Source organism: Thalassophryne amazonica, chromosome 2 (genome assembly GCF_902500255.1).
Source record: "Thalassophryne amazonica chromosome 2, fThaAma1.1, whole genome shotgun sequence".
Classification (NCBI taxonomy): domain Eukaryota; kingdom Metazoa; phylum Chordata; class Actinopteri; order Batrachoidiformes; family Batrachoididae; genus Thalassophryne; species Thalassophryne amazonica.
Window position 1 is genome coordinate 46,535,913 of NC_047104.1, and position 23,784 is coordinate 46,559,696.

General features: G+C 42.2%; 1 pseudogene; it reads left to right on the forward strand.

Annotated features, from left to right (window-relative positions):
* Nucleotides 1-6,236: 6,236 nt before the first annotated feature.
* Nucleotides 6,237-23,784, forward strand: part of LOC117523949 — a 133,249-nt pseudogene continuing 115,701 nt past the window's right edge.

Below are 23,784 nucleotides of genomic sequence, written 5' to 3' on the forward strand. Positions count from 1 at the left end.
AATTACAGCTCATTTTAATGAAGAGATCATATTTATCTTGGAGAATTAATGAATATTTCTTGTCTGTTTAACACCGTGTGCAGGAGGGTGTGCATATGCACATGCATGAGCTTTCTGAGAAGCCCGGAAGTTTCCTTTGACCTCAGGTGATGTCGCACACTTTGTGTGCACGCTGATGTCCGTGAGATGTCTTGTAATCACTTCAGAGGCATTATCTGGTTACAAAAGAGCGTGTTTCTTTTTAGAAGTGTTTATTTTGTTGTGTGGGCCGCTGAAGAGGAGTACTGCTGGCCCACCACCACCAGATGGCGCCCTGCTTGGAGTGCGGGCTTCAAGCACGAGAGGGCGCCAGAGCCACTGGGAGTGACAGCTGTCACTCATCCTCAGGACCAGCTGTCACTCATTCATCATCATCACCATCACCATAAAGGCCGGACTGCAACTCCACCTCCTCGCCGAGAAATCAGCTAGCATTCAGGTACTTTTCTCTGCTGACTCAAAACGTTGAGTAATAATCTGAACTTCTTTTGCAGCCATTATCCTGTGGTGTTTGCCTTATCTGTGGGATTGGCGTTTGGTGTGATCAGCGACGGCTTCGCTTCACACTCCAATCAGATAAGTGGTTAGACACGAGCTGCACGAGTGTGTGATTGGAGGTGGAGGTTCTCCCTCCTTTACTGAACACTGACTGTGGGATTACTGAGTGTGCGAACTCACACTCATCAGGACTGTCTCTGTTTTCTGCCAGCAGTACCGGGTCTGACTGCTGAAGACAGCGGCCACCTGGGGCGCAGGGCTTGGCGGCGGCCGGTGTTCTTCAGCTCCGTTGGTGGTGGGAAGCTGTGTGGGGATCCGGCTCTTCTCTCACCAGGCGTCTTCTTTCGTCGAGCCTGCCCACACGTCACCTGGGTATGATTGGACAGTCCCCATATTGTTATTGTCTGTACGTCATTGTGCGAATTCACAACATTAAATTGTTACTTTTGGCTTATCCATTGACCGTTCATTAACGCCCCCTGTTGTGGGTCTGTGTCACGACACTTTCACAACATATTTCTCACTAACTTTTACATAATATATGAGAAACATGTTTGATTTACATGTAAATGCAGCGGTTTTGGAGTGTTTGTCCCCATGTTGGATTAGGAACCAGAGAGAAGACCAGCCAATGACATCATGGTGCCCTCGTTATTCGATTGGCTGTCCCAGCATCTCTCCGCGCAAGTCTGGGGAAGCCCAGACTTGCACGTGCACAGACTTGCACAGCGCTGACCTGGTTGTGTGAGCGCGTGCATCCGCACACATGCGAGACAACGACACAAGCGATATCACGATTTGATTGAGCTGTCGGTGCTAATTCTTGTAACACACACACACACAAAATCCACTCCGCTGTAAGCTGTTTGGGATGCATAAGAGCTGTTCAGATGAAAAGCTGAAAAGCTGACATGATGTTTGGCTGGACTGAGGAACTACAACAAAGTATTTTTTTTTATGAAGTCTGAAGTCAGTACGCAGCATCACGGACTACGCATCACAATTTGGGACTTTAGCAGCAGTGGAACACCAAAATATAATTCCCTTTACTGTTGTTTATAAATGAACAAAATATCAAATGACAAGGATCAATTTTAGCCATTATATAAAAACAAATAATGAATGTTTTATATTCTTTCAATGGAACAAATATTTCATGAGGGATTCACTAAATTGCTGTGCCTCGTTGAATGGTATGTTCCAGCTTCACCTCATGAAATATTCGTACCATTGAACTCCTAAAGTCATTATTTGTATAACAAAACCAGCGTTTTCAGTTTTAAAAGTGCTCACTTGCTCACTAGCTTTTTACATAATATATGACAAAGAGGACATATTTACACACAAACGAACAGAGTTTTGCAGCTAGCTACCAGCCTGTGATGTCACCATGCTAATTTCCGTGAAATGTCTTGTAAATAAGTTTTGAGTGTTATTAAGTTCCAAAACAGCATTTTTCAGTATTAGAAGTGTGTTATTGTCATTAGCTTTTACATAATATATGACAAACGTATATAAACACACAAAACGATGCGATTTTGAAGACACCAGCCACTGATAGAAAGGTGCAGCTCTACTCTGATTGCTGTCACGCCCCGCCACTCAAAAAACAAAACTGAACAGATTGAAGCAGAATGTGTCATTTTAACCTCTTAAAATACTTATTACAATAGGTCAAGGGTTAGCCATCTTTGAATTTGTCCAAGGTCTGTGTCCCAAGAATGTTCCCTGTGAATTTGAAGACTCTGGCAGTAATAGAACTGGACTTATGCTGAGCACAGACAGACGAACAGATGGACACACGGACGGACGTAAAGCCTTCGCAATACGCAATGGCTATATTTGATGGCCTTGGGTAATGAAATCACTAACAAAAATAGGGCATTGATCATGACCACATGGCATAAATGTGAAAGAGAATTAAAGCTAGAGTTTTTTGTTTTGTACTGGTCTGTTATTACTTTCAGGTCCCCAAAGACAAAGATTTTGACATCAGCAATCTGGCTCTGATTTCATTCAATTTTTCCGAAACGTAGTTTCTAACATCTGTGATATTTGTTGATGTTAACCAGAAGACAAGCAGGGAAGATATGATATCTTCTTCTGCTTGTCTGTAAAGACATTACAGTAATATAAAAGAAACAAGGAACATTTTTTCAGTTTGCCAAAAAAAAAAAAAAAAAAAAGCAACCCTGCACATTAAGCAAGACTCATATAAGTTCGTAACATTTTGCTCTGTCATTAGTAATTAATGTGCACATTAATAAAGCCCAATATAAACACACAAACTGTGCACATGGTGTGCTGGTCCATCAGACAGCAATAAGCAATAAGCCCCGACGACAAACATATGGTTCAGTAATTAGCTTGTTCCTGCACAATTATTTGTAATTACTGCTTATGCACAACAATTGCAGTTCTTTCTTTAAAAAATATCTTTCTTCCTCCTCACTTCATCTTCAAACTTTTTTCAAAAACATGCATTTCACAGATTAGTTTTTAGGATTAGGTTTATCTCCATTTGTTGGTGTGAATACTGGAAGCTGGAAGAGAGGTGGGCGATACCGGGAATTTTGGTATTGATCCAATACCAAGTAAATACAGGCCCAGTATCACCGATATCGATACTGATACTGGTCCTTTTCATATTTAAGCACATAGATCAAAAGGATCCAAAAGACCTAGGATAGAATTTTGCCAAAACATTGTACGTGACAACAAAATACTTTATTATCACAATCAACATTTTTGTTTAAAAAATATCACTCAACACAACTTAAAACAAAATCTCCTGAGGTAGAGGGCTGACAAACCACAATACAAGGGTGTGCTGCTCCATGTTGTGTGACACAGCGCAGCGCTGCTCTTACAGACAGAGAGTAGACTTTGATGAATCTGCGTGCGCAGCAGTCAGTGCATGTGGGAGAGAAAAAAAGCTTGAGTATCGATCTTATTGCACGAGGATCGTTCAATATCAATACCAGCGTTGGTATCAATATTATTGATATTAGGATCGATCCGCCCACCTCTAGCTTATTTGGAGAGCGGTCAGGTTGCCGCAACCACGTGGAGATGTTAGAAGGGTGATCGGGCATCGAACATGGCAGAAACATCTGGAGGGCAGCCATAGCAGCGCATCCAAACATCTGGAGAGTTCATCAGAGGTGGCATACCAGAGTGGCACCTGTCCATCATGTGCCACTTCCACATTATGTCACTGACTCATGTTGTACATTACCGCCAAATAATCAGAGAAGCTGACTGGTCAGAACGCCAGTAACGTTACACGTGTTTTTAGGAAAGGTTATTTTGATAATTTATCGTAAAACCACACTTGCTCAAGAAAAGATTTATTATCAGTAAAATTCAATTTAAGAATGTTGTTGAGGTTTTTTTTTATTTAAATTTGAATTCATTATTATAGAGAAATTTTTATGTTGACTTATTGATGGTATTTTTAGTTGTATGTTTTATTTATCCTTTATTTAACCAGGTTAGTCCCATTGAGATCAAGACCTATTTTGCAAGGGAGACCTGGACAGTTATTAAGTTTCCAATCCACCTAACCTGCATGTCTTTAAATGTGGGGGCGAACAGAGGGAGAATGGGGGAGAACATGCCAACTCCACAAAGAAAGGCCACAAGCTGGAATCGAACCTGTGACCTTTTTGCTGTAAGGCAAGAGTTGTTGGTGTTGTCCATTCAGCTGCTCCCGTTTTGTGTTCGGGGTCGCCACAGCGGATACAGCCAGATCCACACAGGTAGTTGGCACAAGTTTTACGCCGGATGCCCTTCCTGACGCAACTCCAGTTTTACCCGGAGAAACACACACAGCCGCTGGTGTTCCAAAGAGGTCTCCCATCCAAGTACTAACCAGGTCCCATGCTGCTTAGCTTCTTAAAGCTGATGGGATCAGGCTGAACACAGAGCACGGACTGCCAGGTCGGGTATTTTACAGTGCAAAGTATTCACAGGCTGCTTCACTTTTTCTGTATTTTGTTATGTTACAGCATTATATAAAAAATGGAGTAAATCATGTTTTTCCATCAAAAATTCTACTCACAACACCCATAATGACAACATGAAAAAAGTTTTTATTGAAATTTTTGCAAATTTATTAAACATGAAAAAAAAAAAAAAAGAAATCACATGTACTTACCGTTTTCACACCCTTTGCTCAGTACTTTGTTGATGCACCTTTGGCAGCATTACAGCCTGAAGTCTTTTTGAAACATGATGCCACAAGCTTGGTGCACCTATCTTTTGGCAGTTTTGCCCATTCTTCTTTGCAGCACCTATCAGGGTTGGATAGAGAGCGTCAGTGTACAGCCATTTTCATATCTCTCCAGCCTGCCATGTATTGATTGCTTCTACCTGAACCCCTAAAACAGGTAAAAAAAGCCACTCCTTTGTTTTGCAATTGGGGTTACAACAGAAAATTCGACTCCAAGGCAGATCTGCATGTTGAACTGGCACAAGTTCTACGTTGGATGCCCTTCCTGATGCAACTCCACATCACATGGAGACGTGCAAGGTTGGGGTTTGAACTGGGACTTTCCGCACTGAAACCAAGTGCACTAACCACTTGGCCACTACCCCTGCCTGTCCCCCAAAACAGTGATTTCACTAATTAAGTCATCTACCTGTCAGAATTGTCCAGCTAATTTAGAATCAGCTGGCTGAGTGGGACCACAAAGACATCTACTTTCTGGAGGCGTGATTTTCCACCTCTGGTGTGACAATCTGCTTCCCACCTACCCTGTTTGAACAACCAAAGTGGATTGGCCCTGCTGAAGGTATTCATTCCAATGTGTTCTTGTCTTCCTTAATTTCTTCAAAGGACAAATAGTAAAAAAAAAAAAAAAAAAAAAAAAGCAACGCATCAACCCTTAACTGGAGTAAGCAGTAGAGTAAGCTGGAGTAAGCTGGACGGTACTGGGAATTTTGGTATTGATCCGATACCAAGTAAATACAGGCCCAGTATCGCCGATACTGATACTTTTTCATATTTAAGCTTCATAGATCTAAAGGATCCAAAAGACCTAGGATAGAATTTCACCAAACATTGTATGTGACAACAAAATACTTTATCACAATCAACATTTTTGTTTAAAAAATATCACTCAACACAACTTAAAACAAAATCTCCTGAGGTAGAGGGCTGACAAATCACAATACAAGGGTGCGCTGCTCCGTGTTGTGTGACACAGCACAGCGCTGCTCTTACAGAGAGTAGACTTTGTTGAATCTGCGTGCGCAGCAGTCAGTGCGTGTGGGAGAGAAAAAAGCTTGAGTATCGATCTTTTTACACGAGGATCGTTCAATATCAATACCAACATTGGTATCGATATTATCAATATTAGGATTGATCCGCCCACCTCTAGTAAGCAGCTGAAGTTAAGTGAGTGAGTGAGTGAGAAACCATGTCACGAAAATGTCACGCATTTCGTGACGGTAGCACGAAAAAAGCGTGAGACTGGGCTGCAACCAAAGCAAGGCTGAAATTTAGGCTTTTAATGCTTTGCACTCAAAATGAGTGATTTCTGGCGGATTTGAGTAAATTTAATAGTAATGATTTTCTCTTTTTTTAGTATGTGTGTGTGTGTGTGTGGGGGGGGGGGGGGGGGGGGGTAGTATGCTTGACAATTTCTGAGTATTTGTTATGCGTCACCAGCAGGATTGCGCAGTGCCTGTTTTTGCTGCTCTTCTTTAAAGGCAGGAATGTAAATCCACGGGGATTAGTGAGAACACAGTGGGCTGTAAAACCTTCACTGCTCTCCACGGACTCTGACTTCAGCGCGCAAAAGTTGGAACGGCGCGTCCGCGGCGCACGGCGCACAGCAGCGGCTCCATGTGCGTCACCTCCGCGGGATTCCCCGCTCGGATTTGTGGTCCTGTGGCACCTGAAGGCGCGCAGGCTGACTGACAGATGAAAACATCGCTGATGTTCCGGCGTTTTACTTGAACACATCATCTGTCCCGCAGCGCAGAGGGGGACATGGGTCAACTCTATTATGCGGCTTTTTACCATTTGGCGCTTTCTGTGTGGTTTTTTCTGTGTTTGTCTGGAGCCAGCTCTGTCAGAACCCGTTCGTAGTGGACACCTCCAGGTGAGTGGATCCTACAAAATCAGTTTGGACGAACCGTTTGGAGATACTGCTGTCAGTGTCGTCGTTTATATGAAGATGAGATTTATTGTCACGAGTGCAACAACAACGAAATTACGCTTTCATTTCATTATTAATTAAGCTCTTTATTATTTTATCAGTTCATTCTTTAGCCTGGAAAATGTCTTTAAATATAGTGAAAATACACGTTTGTATTTGTACTACTTCTTCTGTCACTTGCTCTCTTTCTATAGTTTATGTATACTTTAGACAAAAAATTCAAACTCATTTTTTCAATTTTTTTTTTTTTTTGTAGTATGGTTTCCCTCCTCGTATCATTAACTTTTTCAGGTCATGCTCTGAACAGGTTATACTTTTCAGGGGCGTATCTAGCTTCAGGTGAAGGTGGGAGGGTGACTTAGTTGAAGGTGTTGAACACTGTAAATTTTTTACTGTGTTTACTCAAAATACTTGATGATCTTGGTACTCTAAGTGAAAATATTCAGTATATTAGTCCTTTCCAAATATTCTAATGAAATTTACCAAACAAATTAAGTATATTTCAAATAATATAATTTGTTAAGCAAATGCTAATTTATTTAAATTAAATAAATTCAAATAATAAATGTAAAGTTAAGATAAAATGAACTGTTAAATTTTTATGCATTTCATTTTGTATATACAACTCAAACAATCAACTGAATGTGTTTCAGAGATTTTATTAAGTCAGTATAGCTGTTTCTTACTGTGATATATACAAAGCCACTGAATTACTTTTTACAGTGAAGGCACGTCTCTAATAGGAGGGGTTTGGGGGCATGTCTCCAGCCAATTTTCCTGCGTTCTAATGTTGTGTTCACACCGGATGCCACCCGATGCCACAAATTCACATCCCTCACCTGGCGTTGGACGCGCCACCATTGCCCGGTGTGTCGCTCTGCTTGAGTCGTGTTCACACTGGATGCCACGCAATGCCACAAATTCATCATTTGCTACAGAAGCTGTGTCTGGATGATGGCCGCTTTCAGCGGTACTTCTGCCTCGGACACAAAACTGGCTGCCGCTGCGGTTCCTCGCTCTCGCTCCTCTCCAACTCTGTCATAATTGTGTTATAAACCAGTCACCATTTGTTTTATTATACATCTGTGTAGTTAATAAAATTATCTTCACGGACAGTTCGTTCGCGCACGCAGATGTGAAAAAAAAAAAAAAACTGGCTGCTGCTGCTGCAGTTCATCGCTCTCCTATCCAACTCTGTCATAATTGTGTTAAATAAATAAAGGACAAAAGGGACATAAGTCCTGCTCACAGGCTGATTGCCAGAGACAGGACATGTGCACATCAAGTATAAACTCCAGACATCTCCACATCACTACATATCCAGTCCCTGATTGGTCATTGCAGCGCAACAAGACCAAAAAGTTCGGATTTTTCAACTTGAGGAAGAGGGCGCTGTGACGCGATGCAATGCCATATTGCTCCACAAACACGGCAATCGCTCAAAATCGCTTTATTCACATCCATCGTGTTGCATTGTGTGGCTTGGACTTTTGTGGCGCCACAACGCACCCTTCCATAGGGATTACATGGCAACCTCTCACCGAGCGACGGCGGTGAGAGGTTGCCATGTATGTAATGGCGTTGTGGCGCCACAAAAGTCCAAGCCACGCAATGCGACGCGATGGACGTGAATAAGCGATTTTGAGCGATTGCCGCATTTGTGGAGCAATATGGCATTGCATCACGTCACAGCGCCCTCTTCCTCAAGTTGAAAAATCGGAACTTTTTCGTCTTGTTGCGCTGCGATGATCGTTCACACACATGTACTCAGTCTTGGCTTCTACTGACTTTCATGCCCCTTCTCTCCAAGAGCATATCTCCACTTCTCCAGACTAGACTCAACTTGCTTTCTACTCTCACTACAGATCACAATGTCATCTGCAAACATCATAGTCCATGGGACTCCTGTCTGATCTCATCTGTCAACCTGTCCATCACCACTGCAAACAAGAAAGGACTAAGAGATGGATGCCTTGGTGTAATCCCACCTCCACCTTGAATGAGTCTGTCATTCCGATCTGCGCATCTCACCGCTGTCACACTATTCTTGTACATGTCCTGCGCTACACTAACATACTTCTTTGCCACTCCAGACTTCCTCATACAATGCCACAACTCTTCTCTTGGCACCCTATCATAAGCTTTTTCTAAGTCCACAAACACACAACGCAACTCTTTCTGTCCTTCTCTGTACTTTTCCCACAGTATTCTCAGAGCAAACATTGCATCTGTAGTGCTCTTTCTTCGGCATGAAACCATATTGCTGCTCACCGATCTTCACCTGTTTTCTAAGCCTAGCTTCTACTACTCTTTCCCATAACTTCATGCTGTGGCTGATCAGCTTATGCCTCTGTAGTATTGCAGCTCTGCACATCACCCTTGTCTTGAAAATAGGAACCAGCACACTCCGTCTCCACTCCTCAGGCATCCTCTCACTTTCCAAGATTTTATTAACAATCTGGTTAGAACTCTACTGCCATCTCTCCTAGACATTCCCATGCCTCCATTGGAATGTCATCTGGACCAACTGCCTTTCCACTCTTCATCCTCTTCATAGCAGCCCTCACGTCTTCCTTGCTAATCTCTTTTACTTCCTGATTTACTCTTGCCACATCATCCAGCCTTTTCTCTCGCTCATTTTCTTTATTCATCAACTCTTCAAAATATTCCCTCCACCTTCTCAGCACACAGTCCTCACTTGTCAGCACATTACCATGTGCATCTTTTACCACCCTAACCTGCTGCACATCCTTTCCAGCTCTGTCCCTTTGTCTGGCCATCGGTACAAGTCCTTTTTCTCCTTCCTTACTATTCAACTTCTTGTACAGCTCGCAATATGCCTTTTCCTTTGCTTTTGCCACTTCTCTTCTCGCCTTACGCCGCATCTCCTTGTACTCCTGTCTACTTTCTTCATCTCTCCGACTATCCCAAAACTTTTTCGCCAACCTCTTTCTCCTTATGCTTTCCTGGACCTCTTCATTCCACCACCAAGTCTCCTTGTCTTCCTTCCACTGTCCAGATGTCATACCCAGTACTGCCCTAGCTGTCTCCTTCACCACATCTGCAGTACTTTTCCAGTTGTCCAAAATTGCTTCCCCTCCAACTAGTGCTTCTCTCACCTGCTCACTAAATTTCACACAACAGTCTTCCTCCTTCAGCTTCACCATCTGATCCTTTGTTGAGCTCTCACTCTCTTCTTCTTCTTTACCTCTAAAGTCATCCTACAAACAACCATCCTATGCTGTCTAGTGACACTCTCTCCTGCTACCACCTTACAGTCTGTGATTTCTTTTAGCTTGCATCTCCTATAAAGAATGTAGTCCACCTGTGTGCACCTTCCTCCACTCTTATATGTTACCCTGTGCTCCTCCCTTTTCTTAAAGTAGGTATTCACCACAGCCATTTCCATCCTTTTTGCAAAATCAACTACCATCTGTCCTTCCCCATTCCTATCCTTGATACCATATCTACCCATTACTTCCTCATCACCTCTGTTCCCTTCACCAACATGCCCACTGAAGTCTGCTCCTATCACCACTCTTTCATGCTTGGGCACACTCTCCACCACCTCATCTAATACACTCCAGAAATCTTCTTTCTCCTTCATCTCACAACCTACCTGTGGGGCATATGCACTGATGATATTCATCATCACCCCTTCAATTTCCAACTTCACACTCATCACCTTGTCAGACACTTGCTTAACCTCCAACACACTTTTAACATACTCTTCCTTTAAAATGACCCCAACACCATTTCTCTTCCTGTCCTCACCATGGTACAACAACTTGTACCCACCGCCGATGGTCCTGCTCTTACTTCCCTTCCACTTGGTCTCTTGCACACACAATATGTCTACCTTTCTCCTCTCCATCATATCAGCCAGCTCTCTCCCTTTACCAGTCATACTACCAACATTCAAAGTCCCCACTCTCATTTCCACCCTTCTAGTTTTCTTCTTCTCCCGCTGTTCATTGCAACGTTTTCCTCCTCTTCTTTGTCGTCTTCGCCCAGCAGTAGCCCAATTTCCACCGGCACCCTGTTGGCAATAGCACGGTGGCGGACGTTGTTAACCCGGGCCGCGACCGATCCGGTATGGGAATTCGATTCTGAGTCTGCATAGTTGGGTTGGCTTGTTTTATGCCGGATGCCCTTCCTGATGCAACCCTCCTCATTTATCCGGGCTTGGGACCGGCACTCAGAATGTACTGGCTGCACACCCCATGTGGCTGAGTTTCAAACCTATCAGGACAAGAAATGTAATTAAAATAAATAAATAAATCCTATCCAGTGCATATTAAGAAGTGAGCTCAGGGACCTCGTCAATGCTCATGACTGGGTAAAAAGGAGACTTGCTGCTAAAAAACTTCATTTTCATTTTAAGGGGGAAGCGGACACAACAGTTAATCCTGTCTACAGACACTCTCACTCACTCATCTTTCACCACTTATTCGGGACTGGGTCACGGGGGCAACAGCTCCAGCACGGGACCCCAAGCTTCCCTTTCCTGGACATTAACCACCTCTATACAGATGTGTTCCAGGCCAGAGTGGAGATATAATCTCTCCACCTAGTCCTCGGTCTTCCCCAGAGTCTCCTCCCAGCTGGATGTGCCTGGCTCCTTTCAATGTGAAGGACAAGCAGCTCTACTCCAAGCTCCTCACGAATGACCGAGCTTCTCACCTTATCTCTAAGGGAGATATCAGCCACCCTCCTGAGGAAGCCCATTTCAGCCGCTTGTACCCACAATTTAGTTTTTTTCGGTCTTGACCCAACCCTCATGACCATAGGTGAGAGTAGGAATGAAGATTGACCAGTAGATCGAGAGCTTCACCTTTTGGCTTTTTTGGGGCAGCACACCTGACCCCAGTGGTTCCTCCTGCGGGTGGTGAGCCCACAGGGTGGAGATGGAAAGTCCACTTTGCCTTTTCGGGCTATGCCTGCTTGGGTTATGTGGCAAGCGCTTGTTTCATGGGGTCATTTTAAACCATTCTTATTCTGGCCCCTTGCCTGAGACCGGTTTGCCTTGGGAGACCATACCAGGAGCACGAAGGCTCCAGACAACACAGCTCTCAGGTTCATAAGGGCACACAAACCTCTCCACCACGATAAGGTGATGGTTCCCGGAGAAGCTATCTACAGACAGATAATTCTGATTTGCCCATGAGAGACATATGTAACAATGCAGCAAAGCTTTGTTGGAAAAAAAATGTGTGCATGTTAAGTCATCAATCAGACAACCAATCAGTCAGTTATATTTTGTCTTTCTTTTCTCAGGACTGAATGTCCAGAAAATAAAATCTTGACAGTGGAGTACCCTTGCGCCAGAGCTGGAGGGAAGAACAGCACTTGTTTCAGGTGAGGTATCAGTCGTCCCTCCAACAGGATCACTAACTGGCATTTACATTTTAACATGGACCTGTTTTTCCAGATTAATGAATTGCTCAGAGATACCTCAGTAGGACAGTTGGCTAATGCTTAACCAGCAGTCTGAACCTGAGTCCTTCTACTTAAAAGAAGGATTTCTTTAAGCACTCAACCAGTCTATCATTTGAGAAGCTGACTTCACTCCTCTGTGACCACACAGTTGGCTAGTCGTCGGTTAACTGATTATAACACTTTCTGTCTGCTGTACTGAGTCAGTAGCAGGTAGTACTGCTGGGGTAGACTGTCTCTGAGCATGTGAGACCTCTTCCAACACAGGAGTTGGAGGTAACTTAGTGTAAGAAGAAGCTTAGGGCCTGGTCCTGTCAGTGGCAGGACATGCTTGTTCTGGAAAAACAAGAATCATGTTGTTTTCAAGGAGATTTTCATGAAATATGCCCCTTTTTTTCACCAAATCAAGGAAATTTTGAGGCCTGAAAACAGCCACCCCCCCTTTTTTTTTTGCAAAATGAGAAGGCTAAAATACTTTTAAATGACAAACAAGAGTCCACATGTTGCTTTAAAAAGTATTATTTATTTGTGTACTTTTAATTTTAATTTCACAAAAATAACATCTTTAGGACTTATGCCGCGTTCACACCGGGTGCGACGTGAGCGACAGCAGCGACAGCAACGACAGCAGCGACAGCAGCGACAGGTTACCATGTAATACCTAAGGAATGCATTTTGGCAGAAAGTCACGCAGCGCGACACGATGGACGCGAATGAAGCGATGCGAGTGAAGCGATTTTGAGCGATTGGCGCATTTATGGTGCGCGAATCGTCTGTGGAGAATATTTTGTTAATTAACTACACAGATGTATAATAAAACAGAGCAAAAACAGAGGTCCCGCAGAGGTGGAAGGACCGCTGAAAGCGGCCGTCATCCAGACACAGCTCCTGCAGCAAATAATGATACTCCCTGTATTGGGAGCTTTCCACAACAACTCGCTCTGTGTGATCAAGGTCCGTCATGTTAACTTGACTGACAACTGGAGCCGGTGAGCGGAATGGAAGCTCCTCCTATTTGATGACACACCGGGGCGAATTTTCGCAGCAAAAGCAGAGCAACACACCAGGCGAAGGAGGCGCGTCCGTCGCCACGCGACTCCTGCAAATTTGTAGTGTCTGATCGTGCCTGGTGTGAACGCGGCATAAGAAACCGACAGCACAGAACCCAGACCGTGCACTAGGAAGCTGTCCTGGAACACTGGGTCTAAATGAAATGCTTTTTTTTTTTCATTATTTTGCAGAGGTTCTTGATAAATACCCCTTTATCCATTTTTCACAAACCCACAAAATCCCAACAAAAATTACTGCTTCTTCTGTCAAAATCAGGACACGGATGCACAGCCACTGCGGTGGCCACTGACATGACCCGGGCTCAGATCTGGATGATCGAGACTCGTGTTTGGACTGACCACAGGCACCATAGGCTTCCCCTCCTTGTTTCTGTGTATGTGTTCTGTACTCAGTGGTGCTCAGGGTGGCAGATGGTTCCCACCAACATGTATGCAACCCAGTATCAAAAAGCAAAAGCTTACTGTGACAGCAAGTCAAACAACTTGACCTTTCAGCCTTTCCTGTTTAATACTGAAATACAAGTTGTTAAGTTATTGTTGCATATTATGTCATTATCACTGTTCTAGTTCCTGTTAATGTGTGAGCTGCAAGTGGTCAGCACATGTATTAATTTTTCAAATACAGATCAGAGCATGCTGTGATTCATCCCCCACCCCCCCACCCCATGGTTTTAATAATGACATCATCAGCGATTAGTCAAAGACTTTCATAATATAACTGCAATTCATTCGTTTTATTATCGCATCAGTAAGATGAGGAAAAGAAGAATCAATTTCCTAATGGTCATCATTCAGTCATTTGCAAACAGCACTAACAGTAAATTGTATTTGTATTCTGCTTTTTTTCCAAAGTGCTGTGCTGTACTGTGATATCTCACATTCACCCTTTCTCTCTCTCTCTCTCTCTCTCTCTCACACACACACACACACACACACACACACACACACACACACACACACACACACACACACACACACACACACACACACACATATATCATTGTGCTGCCATTCAAGGCACTCGGCTACACACCGGGAGCAATGTGGGGATTAAAGAGCTTGCCCAAAGGAGTTGTGTGACTTTGGGGTCTGATGAGGAATCAAACCATGGATCTTTTTGTGTCTAGCACTGATGATCCAGTTATTGCAGAATTACTCCACAGCTGTGCATAACTTTTTGTAAGATAGCATACGAGCCTCTTCGTAAGAATGTGTTTCATGAATAGTTCACATTTATTTGTTGTGGCCGTGCACCATGCTCAACTTTGTGTGCAGCCCGTGAGTGTCGAACAGGGCTGCACACTGCACAATTGTGACTGTGTCCACAATTTCTCAAAAACTAATGAAAATGATGTATTTTTTTAAATTGTTATTTAGAATTGTGCATCAGGAAAACAATTTCCTGGAAAGACCAAAGTAAAAGAAGGTAACTTATGACTGAGCATCTCCCACCAGAAGCAGTGCCCCCTAAAGGTTAAATGACACAAATTTACTTCAGTCACATTGAGGTCCTGAGGCAACATCTCATGTTTGGTTTTGATCCATCAATGCATTGCTGAGATTTGACCTCACTTCCTGTTTGGCAGCTTTGTCACCAGTTTAAGTTGGTTGTGATGGAATGTGCGCTATGAAAAATCTAACAGCCATATTGACTGAATTGAGTGTTACTTTTTTGAAGACTGGGAAAAATTTGTGAGAAATTCCTGTGAATAAAATGAGGGTGTTTGGCTTGATCCAAGCAAAAATATGGTCTCTGATTTTTGAAAATTGGGCAAATAGTTGAAAAGGTCATTGCATAAACATATTTTCAAATATGGTGGCGATACCCATTGGTGGCGATACAGCCCTGGAGAAACAGAAATGAAAGCTGGTGAAACCAATGACAAGACTTTCCCCTGTGCAAAATTTAATTGCTTTATACCATAAGGTTATGGTGTTTATGTGAAACTTGACGGATAGTTGTGCAAACTCATGGACACACTGCATGTGCAGCTTGGGACTCCGACGAGGGCGGTCGCATCTCCTCCACTCTCCCTTATCTCTGCTCTCTGCTTTAACCTTCAAGTCCCGACTGGGAATTCCTCAAATTATATTGGATACTGGATCTATTGGACTACTATTGGGTTAACCATGGAATTGATCAGCTGGTTTCTGAACGCTATTGACGCCATCTTTTCTAAAGGAAGGTCAGGACTGGGGGATCCTACCTGCCCAGATGGACTGTATCATGCGGGCTATGTTCTTGACTCCTGGGAGTCGTGGCATGTGGCATGCTTGACACCATTCTCTGTGGAGGACGTCAAGGATTTATTGATATTTGGAATTATGGAGCAGGGTTGGTACTTTCTGGCTTATGTGCTGCCCTGATCTACCGGAAAATTGGCAAGACGGCAGCATCAAGAACCACGGCCCCTCGCTTGTCCATCATGATTAATGAGCTGGGCAAGGCAATGCATTCTCAGACTGCAATGACTCTTGAACTCAGACGCAAATTAGATGATATCTCGGAGCAGATACGTGCCTTGCAGATGAAAATGAAGATTTCGGAGGCCGGGGAATATTCTTAATTTATAATTGGGAGTATTCTTAATTCATAATTGGGATTTGGTTGTTCAAGTGAAGTTGTAAAAAGTGTTTTTCACTGCTCAAACCACAACACGGCAGGCTTATCAGCCTGAAGGACAAATTGCCCTACTGTTTTCCTCCAGAGGAATGTCTTCAGCCTTGGTGAACATTTGGCTGTTTTCTTATCGCAACTCACAAAGACAATAAACTGTTTCACAGGACTGAAGCATGCACCACTCCCTCTCCCCACCCCTTCCTACCCCCCCCCCATCACACACCCCCAACTCCAGCTTCTGCTCACGTCATCCCTTCCCTTCTGCGGGGGTGGCGCGGTTTTAGCTGTAGCTGGTCCCCCGCCCCAAGCTAACGGTTGCTGCGTGACCTTCACCCACTTGCCTCAATTCGGATAACAGACTTGTTCAAACTTAGTGCACATAAACAATGTCAAATGTGTATGTGCTGTCTTTAATTCTGATGTGTGCCATTATTACGGTAAACAAGTAATAACTGTGGATTAATTGCTGTCTGAGGTAACTGGAGTGTAAACATAATTTCTCCACTGTGAGATCAATAAAGTATATCTCATCTCATCATCTCATTTCTATATCTGCCATTGTGATCAGCTGATGGGGGGGGTTTAAAAAAACCATAGTCCTGTGTGCGAAAAGAGTGGATTGTCCCCTCTGGGTCAGGACAGAATTATTGCCCAAGTAACGGAGTTCAATATCTCAGGATCTTGTTCTCCAGTCGGGGTAAGATGGAGGGTTAGATTGAGAGGTGGCTTGGGGCTGTGTCTGATGTCCTGTAGACATTGTTTCAGCCTGTCATGGTGAAGAAAGAGCTGAGTCAGCAGGCGAGGCTCTTGGTGTACTACTCGATTTTCATAAATATGGTCACCTATGGTCATGAACTTTGGGAAATGACCGAAATAACAAGATCGCAGATATAAACAGCAGAAATGAGTTTCCTCCATGGTGTATTGAGGCTTACACTCTGGAAATGGGTGAGAAGCTTGAATGTCCTGGAGGGACTCAGAGTAGAGATGGTGCTTCTTTGCATTTAGAGGAGCCAGCTGAAGTGGTTTGGTCAACGGGTGAGGATGTCCCCCGGTCGTCTCCCTAGAGAGGTGTTCCAGGCATGTCCAACTGGGAGGAGATCCCAGAGAAGACCCAGGACATGCTGGAGGGATTATATTTCCCAGTTGGCATGGGAGCATCTCAGGAACACCCAGGAAGTGTTAGGGGACTTGCGGATAAGGAAGTGTGGGAAGAGCTGCTTAATCTGCTGCCACCTCAACTAGGACCTGGATAAGAGACAGAAAATTAAATGAATGAATGCATTAACAGACTGTCTTTATAAATGCAGCTGTCCGGTTTGTTAAAAAATAGGTTAAATTTCAGATAATGTCGTCAAGCTAATGCTGTAATAAATAAATGGGCTGCATTTATATAGCGCTTTTCCATCTGCATCTGACACTCAAAGCATTTTAAAGGGACGTGGTGATGAGTATCTGTGTGATCTATGACCATGTGAAAATACCTGTAGGAGTAAAGATGAGAGTTCATCTGTGAGACTGTAGGTTTTTATTTTCAGAAAAATACAGCAGTGTATTAATTTTCTTGGTCTTTTTTGAAAGAAATATGTTTTGTCTCACTGCATTTTGCAGTCGACACTTAAAACTTTTCACTTGCACTTCATTTTCTATTTGTAACAAACACAATCCAACCAGCTGGATACCTGACAGAAAAAAAACCCTTTCAAAAAGGTTTCTTACCATTACAGAGATATTTCGCTTGCAGAGTAACCTCGAGAGTCTGGACTGAAAAAAATGTGTCCACTTGTTGCTGTTGTTTTTATTTATTTATTTTGTTTATTGCTCTGTATCTGTTCAGAAGACAAGAAGCTGGTTCACTGCACCTAATTAATTAAACAGCTCAGTTACCACAAGAAACGGGCAACCTGTCTGAATCTGAGGAAATTATCCCATGAATCACAAAAAAAAAAAAAATAATGTTAAAATCACTATGGTTTGCCTTGTGTTGCAACACTGTGTGTGTGTGTGTGTGTGTGTGTGTGTGTGTGTGTGTGTGTGTGTGTGTGTGTGTGTGTGTGTGTGTGTGTGTGTGTGTGTGTGTGTGTGTGCAAAATTTACATGTTACACCTTTGGGGAAAAACCATTTACGGTTTGTATTTGTGTATGTTACTTAAGGGTGTAACTATACATGTATTTGTATGGAACCGTTCGGTGCAGGACGTTCGGTTTGGTACAGGGCTGTGCACGGGTGAGTTCGCATTGCATGTGTTTACATTCAGTGTTGCCAGCTTAACCCTGGTTCATACGGCCGATATCGGATCCGATCTTCCCCTTCCAACAATCTTAAGGACGCACCGACAATCGTGATGATGCTAAAGATAATCTTATCAGATATTCCTGCCATGTGTGGTGTGTTAAGAGCGCTCTGATCTGCTCGGAAGGGCGTCTGGGGCACTCCGATCGAAAATTGGGAATATTCAACATGTTGGATTGTATTGGCCCGATATCTCAGTGTGTGGTGTCCCCTGACCACAAATGAGCATGCAGCCTGCTGAATGTGACGTGCAACCAATCAGAAAGCGAGGTGACGGACGTACGGAGCGGAAAATAAAATGGCTGTATCTTTTTCCCCCCTCTGTTGTAAATAGTCCACAAACTATTTCCGTCTGTTTGCTCTGAAGACATGTTTAATCTCAAGAGATTTTGCAGGATTTCCTCTCAGACCTGGGAATGTTCGTGTGTGAAATCTGTTTGTGTGTGGTGTGTTGACTTCACCATGTGGCTGAACACCACGCACTGTATGACCAAACCTGTTTGATCTATGATTTTTGTATCTCCACGTGTGTGGTCTCTCAGGTTTGGAAATCCACAGATAATTTTAAATCCTGTGGTGTGAACCAGGCATTAGCAACTTTCTCGCTAAATCTGGTGACTTTCCAAACCCTCTTGACGACTTATTTTCTCAAAATCGACTAGCGACAAATCTAGCTGGCGTTACAGGAGACTTTTCTGATGTTTGGTGATTGAAAGTGAAAGTCTCTGTTGTCACGTAGCGGCAGCAAGTCTCCTCCTCCGCTGCAGCCTGTAGCAGCCTGTAAAGCACTGAGCGGAGGGATATCTACAATCCTCATCACGCGGACTCGCTCAGCCTACTGACCTCATTTGCTGCGCTGTGATTAAATAGTCCCCAGACTTTGAGAAGCCCTGGCCTTGAGAAGTTATTTTATTTTAATAAGTGATGGCCAATTTTAATGGCATAATAAATAAACAAACCAAGAATCAAGTTTATTTGTGGTTCTACATATTTTTAAGGTGATTTTACTCATTTGTTTGCCTCTCCCACAATGTTTTTGTTTTCAAAACTTTATTTAAAAAGATATATTAACAAACATTAAACAAACAGTTAATAGAAAGAGATAGAAAATAAAATAAATTGTACAAACGTAAAGGGATTCTTTAACATTAATTCTCTTTTAAAAATCCCTTATACATTATACAGTTTTGGACAAGTTCATTTTTCTGGAAAAAAAATATGAAGGCTGAATAAAATTGAACAGGGCTTCATGCTGGAGCTGTTGTGCTGCTCTTTACTTGTGAAAAGGTTTTCTTATAAGCTGTTTAATGGGAATGTATTTTTTGTAATATTTCATACATTTGTTGTTTATTTGAGAACATTTTATTTAACTTATTACCAGGCAACACTTTGCAATTATTTTATTTTCCTGTTTGTATAATGTTACAATAAATTATTGGTTTAAAGAACAAGCAAATTTAGGTTTTGTGTTTTGTTCACATACTGTACCGAAAAGGAACAGAATCGTGACCTCAGAACCGAGGTACGTACCGAACCGTGATTTTTGTGTATCGTTACACCCCTACTGGTATGTATTTAATTAAAAGTTAAAAATAGTGTGGAGAGTGAAAAACTGTTTAGCTCAGTGTTGTAGATAAAAACAGAAACAGGCTGACAGCTCATTAAGCAGAGAAGCTGCTTTTCATCAAACTGAATCTGCTCCTCACATTTTCAAAAAAGGCTTTTAGTCCTCACAGACATAAATAAACTTATTGATGGACAGTTTCAGTTCAGTTATTGGTGTTGTATACTTTTTGTAGTGCTGAAGTCCACAGGTTACATTTCAGTGAGATGTCTGGCAGTGTCATGTTCAGGGGCGTAGGTTTGCATATGGACCATAGGGACAAGTCACAACCAATATTTTGGGATGGCAAAATAGTCCCTACCAATATTTAGAATTTTTTTTATATAACAAAATCATTCACTATTTTTTTGCGAACTCGATACTATAATTTTAGTCGTCACGTTTTGTGTTTTCGACGTGCCAGAGTGACAGGGTTACCCATGTTGCAATTTTATTGGCTCACGTTCTTCTCACATGGACGTAAACAAAGCGCATCTCGTGGCAGGCAGTGCTTCATTTGTAAAGTGGGAGGTCCCAGAGCGCAGAGGATGGGTGGCTCCGGTGCAGTGTTGCCAGATGTACGATAATTATCGTATTTGTACGATAGTTTTGCCCTCTGTACGATGTACGATCAATAATGGGAAAAAATCCAATATGTACGATAATTTCAGTTGGTTGCCCAAACACGCATCTCTCTCTGACACCCAAGAATCATTTTGCAGGTGTTGCACTCAGGCGGCATCAAATGCTGGCTTTGGGCGACCAGGACAGTCATTTGAAAGCCCGCCCCCTCTCCATACAAAGTAATGAGTTCCCATCCAATCTCTGCCGTGACAGGAAGATTCCCCAACCAACATCTTTTTTTTTTTCGAAACTTTATTTCAACAAATGCAATAACAAACGAACAAAACACAAGAGCAAAGAGATATACAAGAAGAATAAAAAAACAGTTCAAGTTCACATTTTTTTCTGTGTTCAACAAAATCTGCACAAGTGTCCATGGCATCGGATGACGACAGCGACCTCGAGGTTGAATTCGACTCTTTCTAGTCTGGTAATTAACACGTTTGTGTCCCTTCACAGAAAAAAAAAATCTTTCTAGTCTGGTAGTGCATTTGCTTGTGCATTTGCGTTCTTGTTGTGCCATAGTTTCCCCATTACTATAATTACTGTTTAAAAATGTGACATAAAATTCTTTGTAAATTAAAAAAAAAAAAGCTAAAATAGCTACCTTGTATGCGTTTTGTTTGTGTACGATAATTTCTCCCAAAATACAATAATTTTGAGGTTTTGGTACGATAGTTTCATATTTCATATCTGGCAACACTGCTCCGGTGCAGAAAAACAAGAAGGGCGGGGCTTGCGAACAATGCTGTGCGCCACACTTAAAATAAACTGCACACCCACACAAACACGCACACACACCTTCACAAATGACACTAACACCCTGCCTTTTCATCAAAAATTACTACATTTATGTTTGCTGTCTGTCTATGTACTTTTCTGTCACTTTTGCGCTCTTTTTCATACTTTTCCCTCGTTTCAAAAGTCACCGAACGCACTTTACCGTAATATATGCAACATATAGCACACTGTTGGAAACCACGGGTTCTTGGCTTGCTGTCAGTGTTGAAATTTTTCAGCGTGAGGGCTTACATGAGAACTTACGGTAATGAGAATCAGCGGCGCACTAGTGTGAAACTTCCGTGTTTTTCCTCTGCGTTATGACATCACAGGCTTACGTTTACCGTAATACACCATATATCATTGGAAAGCCCCTTTTTTGTTGGCAAATTAGGTTGCCAGATACCTACAACTGCATTATTGATGAAGAGAATAGATTATACATCTTGGTTGCAAAAACTTTTTTTTTTGTTAGCTCCACAAGTATTTTTTTTGTTGTCTTGTTCTCTCAGGTGTAGGCCTATAGAATAGATTCGTGATTTTGGGTTTGTTATTTAAGCTATTTCTTTGTCTGCCTACACACTTAATAATGTAAATAAAGTGTTAAATTATTCAGCATTATGTCGTCATATGTTATGTAGTATGCTGTACTTGTGCGTCTAATGGTATGAGTGGGTTAGGGGGTGGTGGTGGTGGTGGGCAGGGGGGTGGTATTGTCCCTACCAAAGCTGAGACCAAACCTATGCCCTTGGTCATGTTCGTTAAGGAACACAGTTAATGTTAAATTACAATATGTTGTAGTCAAAAAGTGAAGTTACATGATTTAAGTGAAATGTTTGTAAATAAAAATAAAGCTAATGATATTGGTAGCAGTTACAGTCAAAATGTAAGGAACCACTGATGAATAAAACATATTTTCAGTCATCATGAAACTGTAATGGTATCATTAATTATTCGTATCGGCACTCAGTATCGACGAGTATGTATGTCCTCGTACTTGTACTCAATCTGGAAAAAAGTGGTATTGGTGCATCCCTATGAAATTCATCTGTATCCAGTGTCGCACAGGCCCAAAACTGTATATACATAAAATCTAAACAACAATAAAGTACAGACAGGTCCATAAGTGGTTGCATAGTGGCCCAATTTTGTAATTCTTCCTCTGTACACCACCACAATGGAGTTGAAATGAAAACAGAGGCAAAATTACAAAAAGTGGGTCACTGTCCAAGTACTTATGGACCTGACTGTAGACAACAACTAAGACATGTTTCTTAGTAATAGTCAAGTCAAGTCTGGGAGCATGGACAAACTCTTCAAATTTTGCCCTGACAGAACTATTGAAACTTGTGACAGATGCTCCCAGACACCCTGCAACTTGGCACACGTTCTGGTCGTGTTCTAAACTGTCTAGTTTCTGACAATCTTTTTTTACATCTATCTCTGACATTCTAGACTTATCTGTTCGTCCTTCTCCACAGATAGCTGTTTTTGGTGTGTCTCCTGATGAACTGGTAACTACATCCATGCAGAACAGTCAGAGCTTTTAGGCAATTCCATGTTGTAGAAGCTCACAGAAATTGGGGAGAAAAGTATTTGAAATAGTAACAGCAAATATTCACTTGTGCAGAAACAAAGTCATTTTAGTTACAATGATGTGGTGAAGGTTAGCTATACCACGTCAAAGCAGGTTTATTTTTTATTAAGCTGTCAAATGATAGAATATGACAATTGCAAGTCCAAGTACATTGTTTTATCAGCAGAAATTAGTTTTTTATAACTTTAAATATAGAGTGACATACTGTAATGTCTGTCATGTAGTGTCAGTCATACATAATTATGCAATCATTCAGTTTATGCCTTTGATGTGTAACATGGCAAGGAGCAGCAAAATGACACTTTCTTGCAACCTTATATCCTAGAATAAAAAGAGTTGTTAACCCTGTATAGTTTAAAGACAAAGTTGCAATAAAATGTATGGATTTTCTTAATGGCTGTTTTTTTTTTTTTGTAACGTCAGTCACGCCCATAATATTGAGTATCACCAACTTGTACTATGCACTAACAAAGTTTCCTTCCCCTACCAAGTAGACCCTGTCCCTATTATGTCTTCCACAAGATAGGAACACTCAAGGGCTGTCTGTTTTAAGGGCTGTCTGTCTGTTTCCTGGTCACTTCAAAAGACCTGCTTCCTATCTGAATGTAACATCAGTCACCGTGGAATTACCCTTTTGCATCCTTGATTGCGTGTAGGAACATTGTTCTCATGAAAATCCTCCCAGCCGCCCTCCTTTAAATCTTGGCTACACAACTGATAACATTTTCTCTTCCCTCAGGCTAACATGTAATTTTAGTCAAGCTGACATCCAATCAGCACTGAACCTTTTAAGAAGTGGGAAACAACCAGTGGAAGTCAATCATAAAACACTTAGTACTGACCCTTTGTTGATGTACCCTATACTTGGATAGGGTATCTGTGGAGGTACATGTGTATACAGGTGTGGCCATCAGCAGCTATGTATGTGTATATATGTGAATGTGTTTGTATTAGGCATGTAGAGGTTAATTGATATGAAATGGTAATGTGCGCGATGCGAGTGCATCGATTCATTCAGTGTGTATCGATTCAATTGACGGGTTGAATCATGTTGCAT